Genomic DNA, 15,798 nt, shown 5'->3' on the forward strand with positions numbered 1-15,798 from the left:
TGGAGTGGAGCCACCAGCCATGCCAGCCCCAGCCACGTGGTAAGGCCTGCACTGGGGGGGAGAGGGCTCTCCCTGCCTCTGCCCCTGCCCCGCCCCCCATCTGCCCACGCTCCGCTAGCCCCGCGTTCCTCCCCCTCAGCATTCGGGGAAGTGGGAGACAGTGCAGAACTTTATTCAGCAGCTCGTGCCCCCACAGCAAAGCAGACATGGGCCTCTCACATGTTGAGGAATGTGGGAATGTGTTGATGCTGGCGGTGATGGCCTCCTCAGCTGCGGTGGGCAGGGACATGTAGCACAGCCACAGGTAGCCCTGTAGGCAGTGGCAGAGGTTGCAGAGCATCCCAGCCTTGCTCCCTTTGCTTTCATAATGCAGGGTCCCATACCAGGTGTGCAGGTGTGCCCAGGGCACTATGGCAATCAGCAGCAGCAGGGCTTAGCAGGTCTGGCACCCCTCAGTCCATGCAAACAGCTCCTCATGCACTGTGCATGGCACGTACAGCAGGGGCACACTTGGGGTGCAGCACTGACTTGCTATGGGGCTGGCCCCAGTGTGCCTCCTTGGAGAGGCCCCCTGCTGGGAGTGGAGGAGTGTAGGAAGCTCCTTGTCCCAGTCATCCAGGAGCCCCGCGACCCCTGAGCCTGGACATCATGGGCTGGATGGCAACATAGGACAGTGGCTGGTGTATAGGAGGGGAGGGGAGGGAGTAGGGTCTAAGCTGCAGCAGCAGGTGCTGCCAGGGACTTGGCCTGTCCCATCCTGGGAGTGGGGCAGGGGAGGCAGGCTGCCTGCAACCAGCACCCAGCGGTCCACCGGCCCCAAGGGAGCAAGTGGGGACAGGGAACTCAGTTGGCAGCTGCCTGGGCCTGGACCTACCCAGCTAATTTACCAGGGTCCCATGGCACCTGTGCACACCCAACCCGTGATCTGAGGCCAGGCTGATTTGAGCGCATGGCTTCTGGTACAGAGCATCTTATCAGAGAAATGTTGCAAACTCTCTCAGACAGTTTCTATCTCATGGTTCTGCAGATGTTGGAGCTGTATGTGGGGGAGAGGCCACCCTTGGTAGCCAGGATGAAGCCTTAGGGTTGCTACCACCCACAACTAGCACCCTGCAAATGCGCTGGCTCTACCACAGCCAGATTCAGGACTGCACCATCTTCCTGTAGCAGCTGTTGGTGGCATCACAGGCCCAGATAGAGGAATCTTGGGCCTGGTGGGTGGAGGACATCACAGGACCAGGTAGACCACGAGTTCCAGGCCCAGCTCCTGGCCCTGGAACATGAGTGGCTGGACCTCCTGTGGCAGCAGAATGCCATCCTGGCCAGGGCAGGCAATGGATAAGGACTGCTGGGTGCTGACCCTGGTGGTTGTGTTTATGTCACCCGCTGCCCAGTCCTGGCCCCTGCCTGGCCCCTAGCAGCTGGCCGCTGCCCAGCAGCAGGCCCCAGCCTGAGCCTGGGAGGAAGATAGCCAACATAGTCCCCATCTTTAAAAAAGGGAGAAGGGAAGACCTGGGCAACTATAGGCCCATCAGTCTTACCTCAATCCTAGGGAAACTCTTTGAGAAGATCATCATGCAGCACATCTGCGATGGGCCGGCTTCAGGGATGATGCTCAAGGGCAACCAGCATGATTTCATTAGGGGCAAGTCATGTCAGACCAACCTGAGTGCCTTTTATGATCAGGTCACAAAAGCATTGGATGCAGGTGTCGCCGTGGATGTAGTCTTTCTGGACCTCAGCAAGGCCTTTGACACCGTCTCCCACCCCATCCTCATTAAAAAATTGGGCAACTGTGGCATTGATGCTTACACAGTCAGATGGATTGCAGATTGTCTGAAGGGTCGTACTCAGAGGGTGGTGGTGGACGGGTCATATTTGACCTGGGGAGAAGTGGGCAGCGGAGTCCCCCAGGGCTCGGTCCTTGGGCCCATGCTGTTCAATTTCTTTATCAGCAATTTGGACAACGGGGTGGAAAGCAACCTGTTTAAATTCGCTGATGATACCAAAATTTGGGGTGAGGTGAGCACACTAGTAGGGAAAGAAAGACTGCAGCAAGACCTGGATAGGTTATAGGGATGGGCAAACAAAAACAGGATGCGCTTCAATACTGACAAGTGCAGGGTGCTGCACTTGGGCAGTAGTAACCAGCAGCATACTTATAAGATGGGAAACTCCCTTCTTGAGAGCACAGAGGCAGAAAGGGATCCTGGAGTCATTATTGACTCCAGGATGAACATGGGCCGACAATGCAAGGTCACAGTTGGCAGGACTAACCGCACCTTGTCATGCATCCACAGGTGCATCTCAAGTAGGGCCAAGGAGGTGATCCTCCCCCTCTATGCAACACAGGTCAGGCACAGCTGGAGTACTGTGTCCAGTTCTGTGTGCCCCACTTCAGGAGGGATGCAGACAACATTGAGAGGGTCCAGAGGAGGGCCACCCGTGTGATCTGGGGACAAGAGGGCAGACCCTACAATGAGAGACTGCGGGACCTGAACCTGTTCAGCCTTTGCAAGAGAAGGCTGAGGGGGGACCTGGTGACCATCTATAAACTCACTAGGGGGGACCAGAAGGGTTTGGGAGAGACCTTGTTTCCCCTAGCGCCCCCGGCATAACAAGGAATAACGGCCACAAGTTGTTGGAGAGTAGGTTTAGATTAGACATCCGTAAGAACTACTTCATGGTCAGGGCGGCTAGGATCTGGAACCAACTTCCAAGGGAAGTGGTGCTGGCTCCTACCCTGGGGGTCTTTAAGAGGAGGCTTGATGCCTATCTAGCTGGGATCATTTGAGCCCAGTTTTTTCTCCTGCCCAGGCAGGGGGTCGGACTTGAAATGTTTTTTCTACATGCCTATAAGGTCCCTTCCGACCCGCCTTCTATGATTCTATGACCTCCACTGCCTCCAGCAGCTAGAAGCCCCTGCCTTGGACCTCACCCTGGGTCCCACGCCACCCAGCCCCACTATCTGAGCCCTGCCCCAATGCGCATCCCAGCTCCATGTGGATGCAGTGCCAGAGCTGCCTGTAGTGGAGTCAGGACCACACACCAGCCCTGTTGGCCTTGGACACCAGCTGCCAGAGGGGAAGGCACCCTCATCAGGGGACTGGTGGCTGCCACTGCCCCTGGGCAAACTTCTCGCTCATCACACTCACCATGGTGTGCACAGCCATGAGGGAACAGCTAGAGGCTGGGGTGCTGACTACCTACCCCTGGGCTCTGCTCCCTAGGTGCCCCCATCCCACAAACCCCCACCCAGGGATGGCCCACAAAGGACATTGTAAATAGTTTTCACAAGGAAGTAGATTTTTTATTCTTGGTGAGTGGAGTGGGTGGTGGAGTGGCTCTGTTTGCTGAAGAGTCAGGGGCACTCTGTTTGTTGGGGAGGAAGTGGGGAGGGATGCTGTGGTTGATTTGAGGGAAGTAAAAATTTGTTCTTGTGAAATGTGTGTGCAGTGATCATGGTGCTGGGGATTGGAGTCCATGGGTGACAGTGCAGACAAGCTAGAGCAGGGAGTGCTGGAGAAGGTGGTCATCCAGGGCCTTCCACACCTGGTGCCCTGGCATCCACTTATGGGTTCGCAGCTCTCCTAGGGCCTCGATGGGGAAGGCCTGCCACTGCTGCAGTCCGGTAGTGCTCCTACTGCTAGGTGTCCTCCATGCATTGTGCCTCCTCCTCCCAGGCCTCTCAAAAGAGCTTTGCCCAGGTCTTTCAGATGTTATGCAGCACAGGCTGTGATGATGACCCTGGGGAAGGTTGTGCTTGGTGACCTTGAGGCAGGTGGTGAGGGAATGCCAGTGGCCCTTGAGGCTGCAGAAGGTGCACTCCATCAGGGCATTAGACAGCAGTTGAAGTTGACCTGGCAGGGGTTCTGGTGGCTGGTGTAGGGCTGTATAAGCTAGGGCAAGAGTGAGTAGGCAAGGTCCTTGATGAGGAGGGTCAGGATGGCCACAGTGCCCAGCTGCAGGTCCAGCACTCCCAACATGAAGAGGTCACTCTCCACCAGGCCCAGCAGGCTGGAGTTTTTGAAGACATAGGAGTCATGGGCACTGCCCACCCTACCAGCACTCACGTGTGTGAAAGCCCCACGGTTGTCCATGACAGCCTGGAGCACCAGAGACTGAAAGCCCCTCTGGCTGTAATAGGGGTAGTCTCCATGCAGGATGTGGGTCCCATTCAGGGCCCCAGTGCTCTGGGGCAATCCTAGGGCATGGAACCCCCGCCACCACTCCCAGAGGATCATACACATGGAGCACGGTGTCCCCTAGCATATCCTGAAGGGTGCTGCACACCTCCAGGATAGCCTCCCCTTGCCCATGCCAAGCAGGTGACTGACATACCACAGGTGAAGGTCAGACGGATGTCCATAGGGAGAACCAGCCACGTGCTGCTGCAGGTGGGGCCAGAGCTGCTCCACAAGGTCCTGGATGACATGGGTCATCCTGAAGGCCTCCAGCCACTGCTTATCATCCCAGGTGTGCTGTTGGGTATTCCAACACCAGTCCTGGCTGGCTTGGTGACCCCAAAGGTGGCTGGGCTAGAGGCCCAGGAGGGTGATGTTGGCCTTGGTAGTGGCATCCAGAAGGCCTCGTCAGTGCCCCAGCTGGCAGCAGCTGTGCAGTGGGACAGCACGCCATGGCCAGGCAGGTGGTCACTGCATGGGGGGGAGCTGGGTGGAGTGAGCCAGCCATGAGCCAGCTGTCTGTCAGCATGGCAGGCCAGCAGGATCAGTGCAGCAGCCAGCATGAGTCCACAGCATTGGTCATCACTGCCAGGAGCAAGGGCTGCAGCAGCCATAGCACAGGGAGGCACAGTGGGCAAGGACAGAGCTTCCACATGCTGTCCCTGTGCTGGGCATGCTGCTCCTGGGCAGGGAAGATGCTGGCCAGAGAGCAGCAAGTCAGGCTGGATTTTGAAGAGGGCTGCTGGCTGCTGGCAGCTGCAGCTGTAGCCTGGAGCTCACCCCAGTGGTGGAAGGGGCCCATTTCATGGCTGCACAAAGTTTGGTGCTAAAAGCAGCAAATCTGCTCCCTGTTCCCTCTTGTGTGGGAAGTAGGAATGTGTGAAACAGGCTGTATTCGATTCAGATTTGGTTTGGGCTCGAATTGGGGATAATGGTTCAATTAATTGATTTGGATCACTGTCCCACTTCAAATTCAGCCGAATCTGAAGATTCAACGCTGATTCAGAGAATCAGTGATTCGGCCATAGACATAGACACAGCTTTAAATGTTTTTTCTACATGCCTTGAGGTACCAGGTGCAGTCTGTGAATGCTGCAATGGTGGGGTGGATGGAGCATCCCACAGGAGGGCCCCCTGTGTGGTCAGCGGTGAACCCAGAAGTGGCTAGAAGTACTTCTGGTTCACTTCCAGGTCCACAGGGGAGCATGGGGGGGCATGCCACCCCCTGGCTCAGTGAATGGCCACAGGGGGACCCCAGGTGCCCCCCCGACCCAGGAGGCACCAGTCACTGAGCCGGGGGGAAAAATGGGGGGCTCCCAGCACACTGCCCTGTTGACTTGGAAGTGGACCGGAAGTGTTTCTGGTCCACTTCCGGGTCTGCTGCCAAGTGCGCTTGGGAGCCCCCCATACTCCTGTGGGACACTCCATCCACCCCACTATTGCAGCATTCACGAGCCACCTGGTACCTTAAGATATGTAGGAAAAACATTTAAAGCTGTATCTGTGTTTGAATTGCCAAATTTTTCCAAATCTCTCTGAATTGATTCAGAGGGTTCTGATTCAATTCAGAGAAATTAAAGAATCTCCTGGTTTGATTCAGATTCAGAGATTTGGTCACTGAATCAGGCTGAATCTCTGCTGAATCAAATCAGGGACCAAAGCTTCGCACAGCCCTAGTAGGCAGCAGCCTAGGAGCGCTTACTCAGCAGAAATGTACATCCAGGTAAATTTATCCTGGATCAAATGCATGTGTAGATATGCCCACTCTGTATTGCCATAAATTGCCCCAGAGATATTAAAGGCAGGATCTTATGAGAAAGGGTGTCCTTTTTTAGCAGGTAGAATTGTAATACTGAAAAGACATTTGGTGTGACATTATTGTTTAGAGAAACACATGCAGGTGAATAAATATGCAACATGTTATATGAAATAACTTGATGATTCTCAATTAACATCCCAGTTGCCTTCTTTTATTGACTCCAAAATTACCAAGCTGAGCTGCAAATGTTTTGGAATATAAAAGCGAAAGATTCTTTATTGACATTTTGGAATTACAAATTATGTTTGTTTTGAAAAATGAGAAACTGTCTGTTTAATTGGTTGTAGGTTGCAATTTGTGTGCACTTAGGTAGGAAAAATACAGCTGTCTAGGGGATTGTTAAAGATCACTTTCCTTTGAGTCAGCCAAGTTCATAGCTGGGAGGGAAACAGATCTATATTCTATAAAACCTCATACTAACAAGTAGTTCAGTCCAAAGTATTGCTCTCCAGAAAGAGAAATGTACAGAGTCAGAATAGCAATGGAACTGACAGAGAGAGAATGGATAAAACATTTTGGATTTAAAATGTTAGAAAAGGATGCAAAGAGCAATTTCCGGCTGAGATAAGCTTAGGTCAGTTTGTAACTCTTTGCTTCATGCAGGAAGGTCTCCCTAGACTGAAAGAGATTGTAAATGCTTGGCTGTGGATTGTGATTAGATTGCTTGCTTAGACAGTAATTGCTTCAGGCAAGTACAATATCGCATATATGTTTGTACAGCACTTAGTATAATGAACCCTTAACCTCCACCTGTTACAAATAATGGTAATGAGGTGTTCACCTGGTAGAACTGCTGCTTATAATCCAAGTGGATTCTGGCTTGGATCTTGGCAAAGTATAAGATACACTCGCTCATTGTGAACCCAACTTCTGGGTCATGTTTATTCTAGAGTTTTGCCATTGCTCAGCAGGTAAAATACACGCGTGGCTAAAGAGCAACCCAAATTAAACACAGTAAGGGAGACATGAAATACCTTCACCAAAAAACCCAGTGAAGAAAGAGTTTGCAAGAGAAAGATGATGCCAAAGGCAGCAGTTAAGACTACTAGGCACCTATACACATGCAGCAAGTCTGGTCCGACATGCTGGAATTGCAGCGCGTCAGAGCAGACTCAGTTAATCGAGTCTACTGGAGCAGGGTAATTACTGTGCTCCAGAAGACCCCAGCACCTTGTGTATCAATGTTCCTGTACTGAAAAATGGCAGCAGGGGCATTTTAACTAAAGCTTGTTCAACAAGCTTTAGTTAAAGGACCCCCCCACCACCATTTTTCAATGTGCAGACCCTGAGACACTGGGCACTGTAATGAGAGCAGCTCTTGGACCCACTCTAATTAAAGTGCACCCCCCACCCCACTCCTGGAACATGTGTCCAAATGATGCAAAAAACGGAGAATTTTCCAAAAGGAGGACTGTCCCTGAATTTCAGCAAGTCACAGGGGTTAGTCCCGCTACTCCTAACTCAAAGGGCCTCTTCATATTACAAGTGGTCAGGACCTCCTAGTGGAATGTGGCATATGGAAATGAAGGTGACCTGCCATTCTCTTGGAAGATGCTCTTGAAAAAACACTGGTGCAGTTCAATTAGAAGACAAACATTGTTTCATAAGCACAATGAATGCCTAGCAAAGCTAATACTCAGGGTAGCAGCAGCCTCTAGAGACTGAAGATCAGCATCAAGTCCAAGAAAGGCCTCTGGTCATACTAATTTACTAATTACAATATTTGGGACACAGAAATCTGGGATTTAGGAGTCATTTTAATTAATTATCCTTTGAGTGCATGTGAGAGAGAGAAACAAATGAGGAATGTGGAACTGATATAGTACTGTAAAAGTACTACATCAACAGATGTTGAGAAGGCCGTGAACAGTGACTCTCAATAGCTGCCAGAGACAAAACAGAATAATGCAACAGGAAAGCTTTAGACATAATGGTAGAAAAAAAGTTTATAGGTTGATCTGTACCCTGACTAAGCCTTCACTGTCCAAACAGGCTTCTGTGGGGCCAGATGGAATGTGAGTGAGTCTTGGGAGAGTTAGGCCCTATGACTCAAGAACACTAGCAATGGAAATAGGTAGCCAGGGAGGCTGGAAGACATGATCCTTCCATTCACTGGGGTTGGATAGTCCTGGTATGATGGTGGAGTTGACTGGATAATATATTAATTTAGCCACTGGGGTTCCTTTCTCATCAAAGAGATTCTGAGCTTCATTATGTCTTCAGTGAGTAATATTGGACGTAGCTGCTCCATCCCAGAAGGAGGACTAGGAGGTATTCTGCCTCCTGCAACTTCTGGTTGCACAGTGTACGTCAGGGGTGGGCAATTATTTTTGGCAGAGGGCCACTTACTGAGTTTTGGCAAGCCATCAAGGGCTGTGTGGCTGGCAGCCAGGAGCAGATAAATATTAATTTTCTAAATTTTTAGGGGACCTGTGGAACAGATAGACACATACATTCCACTCTCTCCACAGGGTTGGCCATTGTGGAGATGGGGACTGAGTTGTAGCCTAGCCTCCCTTCCATTCATCCATATTAATTTTGGGTGCTTTGCACTTCTAGTGGAGTACAAAGGAAATTCTCCCTGCTCTCCCAGCATTATGAGAACAGTCCTGCCTCACTCTGACATGCTCCTTGTGTCATTCCTCCTCACTGCATACAGTTTCTCCATCAGAACCTAAGCAAACTTCTTTTGGCTTCCAGCTCTTCCTCCCTGCACATGAACTGAAAACTAACACCCCTCCAGTTTAGTTCTCAGCACCAGTTTCCCTTAAATACTTTGGGACAGCTTTTGTTTCATCTGTTCAGCATCTAAATGGTTTTAGGCATCCAAGGGCAAATATAGCCTTCCATGTTCAACTCCCTGAAAATCCATGGATTTTGTAACACAGCATCAGCCTTAGACACAAAAAGTAGAGGAAGAGGACCCACCTACTTTTTGTATTAGCAGTCTTTCAGGGACTCGAGCTGATTATGCACTTGGGTGCTGAAGTTCACTTGTGTACATAATAGGCAGAATGGAAGCTGGCCCTTCATGCTGTCTTAGCTGCTATCAGATAAGCAGGCTGCCTCTTCCATACCACTGAGAAGAGTATGGTCAGAAGACCTATTTATTAGATTGCAGGGGGATTCTTAGCATAACATTTGCATATATTTAGCTCCAAAGATCAAAACCACCCTTCCTTTCCACGTGTCAGCTTCTGGTAACAACTGAACCCAACAGCAACTTCATGGTTGTGGAGCTCTGGACCTCAGGTTTACAATGGGGCTATAACCTTATTCTGTCTGACAGAGTCATTTTATGTAGTTGCTACTTCTCTGAGTGCACAAGAAACAGATGGGAAGCAATATATTGTTTAGCAAGTTCTAAATAAATCATCCTGGAAAATGACAAAGTTCCACTGTTTTTTCTTCAAATTAGAAAAGTCTAAAACTGTTTTATGCCTAAAACTCCCAAGATGCTGAAGAGTAGGTGGAATCACTGATATTCTCAGCATGCAAAGCAAACTGGCCATTTAAGGAACCAGAAGATGGGGCTTTAAAGAAAGAAGGGCCAGTGTCAAGTTCAGCACCTAAACTACCCATTATGCGTGCATAATGCATTGTTCCAGGCATTGAAACAGGCTACATGTTTATCAAAGAAAGGAAATGTGTTTGCCAATGAATAAAGGCCCTTACAGACATTTGTATAACTCCACAGGTATATATGCAGCTGCATAACGTGTGCATGCATTTACCTGTCTATGTCCACATATGGATACCTTTGCATATGCTACTTAATTCCCATCTCTGGTGTGATGGTTCTAAGGAACCTGCCAATTAACACAAATTATAGTAGAGATGAGGTTATTTTCTTCTATTATGTATTAAAAAGGTGATTTCAAACAACCGAGGACCTTCATGTTTTGCAGTAATTCCCTATTCTTGGAGTCTGAAAGTCACCGGGAATGATATGCTATGCTTTCTCTAGACACCACTTCCTGCAACAGGAGTAGCACCCCACTGCAATCATAGCTACTGGCACTCTCTGAGCATGTGGAGCATTATGAGGTGCCTAAGTGATGGTTTAGCAAACAGATTTCAGAAGCATGTGCTTGTACTTTATCTGATGTCCATGAAAACTCCTTTAAGCAGTTTATAATGCATATCAATGCATGGCTCCATAGATGGTATGGCCAGCAGGGCCCTGCCTTCTTTGACTATGGGATTTTTTCCAAAAAGGATTGCTAGGAAGAGGCAGGGTCCACCTGACAAAGGGAGGGAAGCCCCTTCACAGACAAACTTGCTAACCTAGTGAGAAGGGCTTTGACCTAGGTTCACTGGAGGATAGAAACAAAAGGTAAGTGGTAAAGCTTGTGACATGGAGGAAGTACAAGCATGAGGGGACCACAGGTAAGGCTTTCTTATTCTACCTGAGAAAGTGGGGCAATTGGCTAGTTACCCGAAGTGTCTGTACACAAAGCCTGGGAAACAAGCAGGAAGCATTCGAAGTCCTTGCACAGTCCCAGAACTATAATGTGACTGGAATAACAGAGACTTCATGGGATACTTCACATGACTCAAGTACTGTTATGGATGCATATAAACTGTTCAAGAAGGACAGGCAGTGAAAAAGAGGAGGAGGAGTTGTGCTTTATGTAAAAGAGCTGTACGATTGCTCAGAGCTCCAGTATGAAACTGGAGATAGACCTGTTGAAAGTCTCTGTGTTAGGGTCAGAAGGGAGCACATCAAGGGTGATGTTGTGGTGGGTGTCTGCTATGGACCACCAGACCAGGAGGATGAGGTGGATGAGCTTTCTTCAAACAGCTAACAGAAGTTTCCCGATCACAGGCCCTGGTTCTCATGAGGAACTTCAGTCACCCTGACATCTGCTTGGAGGGCAACAGTGCCCAGGAAATCCAGGAAGTTTTGGGATCATGTTTAGGACAACTTCCTCATGCAAGTGTTGGGGAGGCCAACTAGGGGCTATGCCATTTCTGACCTCCAGCTCACAAACAGGGAAGAATTAATGAGGAATGTAATAGCAGATGGCAACTTGGGCAGTAGCAAGCACAGAATGATTTGAGTTCAGATTCCTGAGAAAAGGAAGGAAAGAGAGCAGCAGAGTAAGGACCCTGGACCCTGATTCAGAAAATCAGACTTTGACCCCCTCAGGGAACTGATGGGCAGGTTCCCCTGGGAGGCCAGTCTGAGGGGGTAAGGAATCCAGGAGAGTTGGTTGTATTTTAAAGAAATTTTACTGAGGGCAGAGGAATGAAACATCCTGATGCACAGGAAGTATGGCAGAAGACCAGCTTGGCTTAGCTCAAAAAGCTTCAATTAACCAAAACAAAAACAATAATCTTATAAAAAGTGGAACCATGAACAAACACCTAGGGAGGAGTATAAGAGTATTGTTCAGGCATGCAGGGATGAAATCAGGAAGGCCAAAGCGCAACTGGAGTTGGAGCTAGCAAAGGACCTGAAGGCTAACAATAAGGGTTTCTACAAGCATGTCAACAACAAGAGGAAGATCAGGAAAAGTGAGGGTCCCTTACTAAATGGAGAAGGCAACCTAGTGACAGATGATGTGGAAAAGGCTGAAGTACTGAATGCCTTTTTGACCACAGTCTTCACAGGCAAGGTCAGCTCCCAAACTGCTGCACCTGGCAGCACAGTTTGGGGAGGAGGTGAGCAGTTGACAGTAGCAAAAGAACAGGTTAGGGACTCTTTAGAAAAGCTGGACATGTACAAGTCAATAGGGCCAGACACAATACACCTGTGAGTGGTTAAGGAGTTGGCTGATGTGACTACAGAGCTGGTGGCCATTATCACTGAAAACTTTTGGCAACTGGGGGAGGTCCCAGTTGACTGGAAAAGGGCAAATTTAGTGCCCATCTTTAAGAAAGGGAAAAACGAGGATTCGGGGAACTACAGACCAGTAGCCTTACCTCAGTTCCTGGAAAAATAATGGAGCAGGTCCTCAGAGAATCCATTGCCAAGCATTTGGAGGACAAGAAGGTGATTAGGAACAGTAAGCATGGATTCACTAAGGGCAAGTCATACCTGACCATCCTGATTGCCTCCGATGATGAGATCACTAGTAGGAAAAATAACATGGGACCAGGGACTGAAAGCAACAGCGACCACAAAACCATCACATTTACTGTCCATTGCAAGGCAGATAAATCTGATAGCAGGGTTGAAGTCTTGGACTTCAAAAATGCAAATTTCAATAAGCTCAGGTCATTAGTAGGCGTAACACTGTGGGGCCAGGGACCGAAAGTAAAACAAGTGAATAAAGAGTGGTCGTTCCTTAAGGACATGATTCTTGAAGCACAAAGGAAGTCCATTCCCATGTGGAGGAAAGGTAACAAAATAGCAGGGAAGCCCTCTTGGTTAAAAAGAGAAATCATGGTCCACTTGAGAAACAAGAAAGAGGCATACAGACAATGAAAGCTAGGGACATGTCCCAAGGAGTATACAACAATGGCCTGCATTTGTAGGGAACAGATTAGAAAGGCTAAGGTGGCAACTGAACTAAAATTAGCAACAGGAATCAGGGACAACAAGAAGTCCTTCTTTACTTACATAGAGAACAGGAAGAAAACAAATGGGAGTGTGGGGCCACTGCTCATCAACTCAGAACAGCTGGTTACCAACACTCAGGAGAAAACTGAGCTCCTGAATGATTAGTTTGCTTTGGTCTTTCACCAGGCCAAGGGGAAAATCACACCAGATAGGGTACAGAACATGAACACTGCATGCCCCTGGAGGCTGGGGGGGCATTGCGACCTCTCACAGGCAGTGGCGGCACTGTTGGTAGTGGGAGTGTGGCAGCGGTAAGCATACAACTGGTGTGTGATCGATTTAAAAAATTAGACATAAAGTCAGCAGGACCGGATGAACGTCATCTGAGAGTGCTGAATGAGCTGGCTGAAGTCATCACAGAACCTCTGGCGAAACTCTTCAAAAACTTGTGGCACTGGAGAGGTCCCTGAGGACTGGAAGAGGGCCAATGTTGTGCCCATCTTCAAGAAGGGGAGAAGGGAGGCCCTAGGTAACTATAGGCCAATAGCCTAACTTCTATCCCAGGGAATATCCTGGAAAAATTCATTAAGGAGTCTATGTGCGATAGGCTTACAGAAGGTAGGATTCTGAATGATAACCAGCATAGCTTTGTCATGGGCAGGTCTTGTCTTATCAACCACATCTCCTTTCACGATCAGGTAACTCCTCACCTGGATAAGAGGAAGTTGACATTGTATACCTTGACTTCCAAAAAGCTTTTGATCTGGTGTCCCACAATGTTCTCATGATAAAATTGGAAGACTGTGGACTTAACTGTGACACACTTAGCTAGGTAGGCTGCAGATACAGGAAGACCTAGACAGCTTGGCAAGTTGGGTGATAGGAACCAGATGAAGTTCAAGTTCAGAAATGTAAAGTGTTCCAGCTGGAGATGAACAGTCCCCCTATACACCTACAGGCTTGGCAATACCAATCTGGCCAGCACTACAAATGACAAGGACCTGGGAGTAATAATTTACCGCAGTATGAACATGAGCCAGCAGTGCTATGCTGTAGCCAACAGGTCAAATAATACTCTGTCATGCATCAATCGATACATCTCCAGCAAAACCAGGGAAGTGATTCTTCCAACCTACTTAGCCTTGGTGAGACCACAACTGGGGTACAGCATCCAGTTCTGGGCACTGCACTTTAACAAGGACATGGTAAAGCTTGAGACAGTCCAGAGAAGGGCCACTCGTATGATTAGAGACTTGCATGGCAAGCCATATAAGGAAAGGCTGAGGGACTTGGGCCTCCTCAGGCTGAAAAAGAGATGGCTGAGAGGTTACTTGGTAGCAGCTTACTGCTACATCGGGGCATACATCAAGGGCTTGATGAACAACTGTTTACCCAGGGCATTCTTAGGGAAAACCAGGAGTAATGGCTACAAACTCCTGGAAGACCAATTCAGGCTCAACATTAGGAAAAACTTCCTCACAGCTAGCGTGTCCAGACTGTGGAATAACCTCCTTCCAGAAGTGGTGCAATCACCTACCCTGGAAATCTTCAAGAGAAGACTGGACAGTCACCTTGCTGGGGTCACCTGACCCCAATTGTCTTTCCTGCTTGGTGCCATGGGGGCTGGATTATCTTCTGAGGTCCCTTCCAGCCTCACAATCTATGAATCTATAAGATTATATGCCTTGACTTCAGCAAGGCTTTTGATACAGTATCCCATAACATTTTCACAGGCAAGCTAAGGAAGCAAGGGTTTGATGAATGGACTGTAAGGTAGATAGACAATAGGGCTGTGTGAAGCTTTGGGTGCTGTTTCGATTTGGAAGAGACTCAGCCTGATTCAGTGGCTGAATCTCCAAATCCAAATCAAATCAGGGGAACAATAAAAAGGTCCAAATTGATTTGAAGCTCTGAATCTTCAGTCCCTGACCACTGCAGCAGGGAGCTGAACCCAGACTTGGAGCTGGTAAGCAGGGGGCAGGGAATGGGGGCCTGGAGTGGGAGGGAGGGGGCCATTGGGGGACCCCTGCCTGCTCCCCCAGTTCCCCCAGCCCCCCTCCCCATGGCTGCCCCACCCGCCCCAGCTCCCATCTATGTGGGCACAAATGACATGGCTCAGAGCAATCCCAGCCAGGTCATGAATGACTACAGGACTTTAGGAACAGGGCTTAAAGAGTTGGGGGTACAGATGGTTTTATCCTCAATCCTTCCCATTACGGGTCATGGGCATATGAAGTGTTGGTTTAGAAATGGTATTTAAGGCCTGTTTTGGGGGGAATTGTCTTATAGGTATAGATATATGCATTATAAGGGGTCAAGGTAGGCAGCAGAGGTTAATTGGATTTCTAAAGAGCTTTGGAGAAACACACAGCTTCTCGTGGCCCTGGAGGTAGACGGGCTGTCTAGCACTTCAAGGCCAACAGATGAACACAGCCTGAGAACTGAAGCGGGGCATACCAGTTATGGCATTTTCCTCTGAAATGCCATGGGTCGATCCTAATAAACATACAAAAAAAAGCTTTAATTTATTATTATTTTATTTCAATGAAAATAGCCTTTTGTTTCCTTAGGGAAATGTTTAAGTAAGATTTTTGTTTCCTTCAAAATATTTATTTCACTGATGGAAAAAAAATGAAAATAAAATGTTTGCTAAATCCAAAGTTGATTGGGATTATTATACAAAACACAGAAAACTTCCATTGAAAAGTTTTGGAATTTTTTAAAGGAAAATGCCTTTTTCTGACAAATACTCCTGCTAAGCTGTAAACATGTTGTTATTGGCTATTTAATTTGACTTTTCTACAGGGCCTGGATGTTTGTTATGGCTATCTATTTTCAGCGATCAGCATGTTTCCTTGTCTAAGCAGATTGCCACTTTCCACCAGCAAACACCTGTGCATCTTGTTCCATGGGTTCTCTTTTCACAGCAGACACGTTTTCAAGGCAGAAATCCATCTTACAAACCCAGCAAGAGCAATGGCAGCTGTGTAAGATAACAGTAAAATATCAGCAAATTGGGTATTCACTTTGATCCTTGAACTTTTCCTTCACACACACATTTCCCAGATCAAACACAACCATGGGCACAGTAAGTTCACAGATATCATCTTCTTAAATACTTTCCTTGAAGAAATTTGCCTCATTTCCTCATACAGTCCATCCCATACCCAATAAATCTGTCTTCAGGTTGTTGTAAGATACCCACAAGCTGTATCCTCCTTGATACAATCTGCCTTCCTTTCAGAGTCCCGACCAGCAGCAAGCAGTTCTGAACCAATGGAGAAGAG

The 15,798-nt window shown here is 48.4% G+C and overlaps 1 protein-coding gene across 2 annotated transcripts in view; it reads left to right on the forward strand.

Moving 5' to 3' along the window:
• Positions 1–15,798, forward strand: part of RALY (RALY heterogeneous nuclear ribonucleoprotein) — a 267,642-nt gene that overhangs the window by 38,334 nt on the left and 213,510 nt on the right. The window lies entirely within an intron of this gene.

The sequence above is a fragment of the Crocodylus porosus genome, unplaced genomic scaffold (genome assembly GCF_001723895.1).
Source record: "Crocodylus porosus isolate Cpor-Errol unplaced genomic scaffold, CroPor_comp1, whole genome shotgun sequence".
NCBI classification, from domain to species: Eukaryota; Metazoa; Chordata; order Crocodylia; family Crocodylidae; genus Crocodylus; species Crocodylus porosus.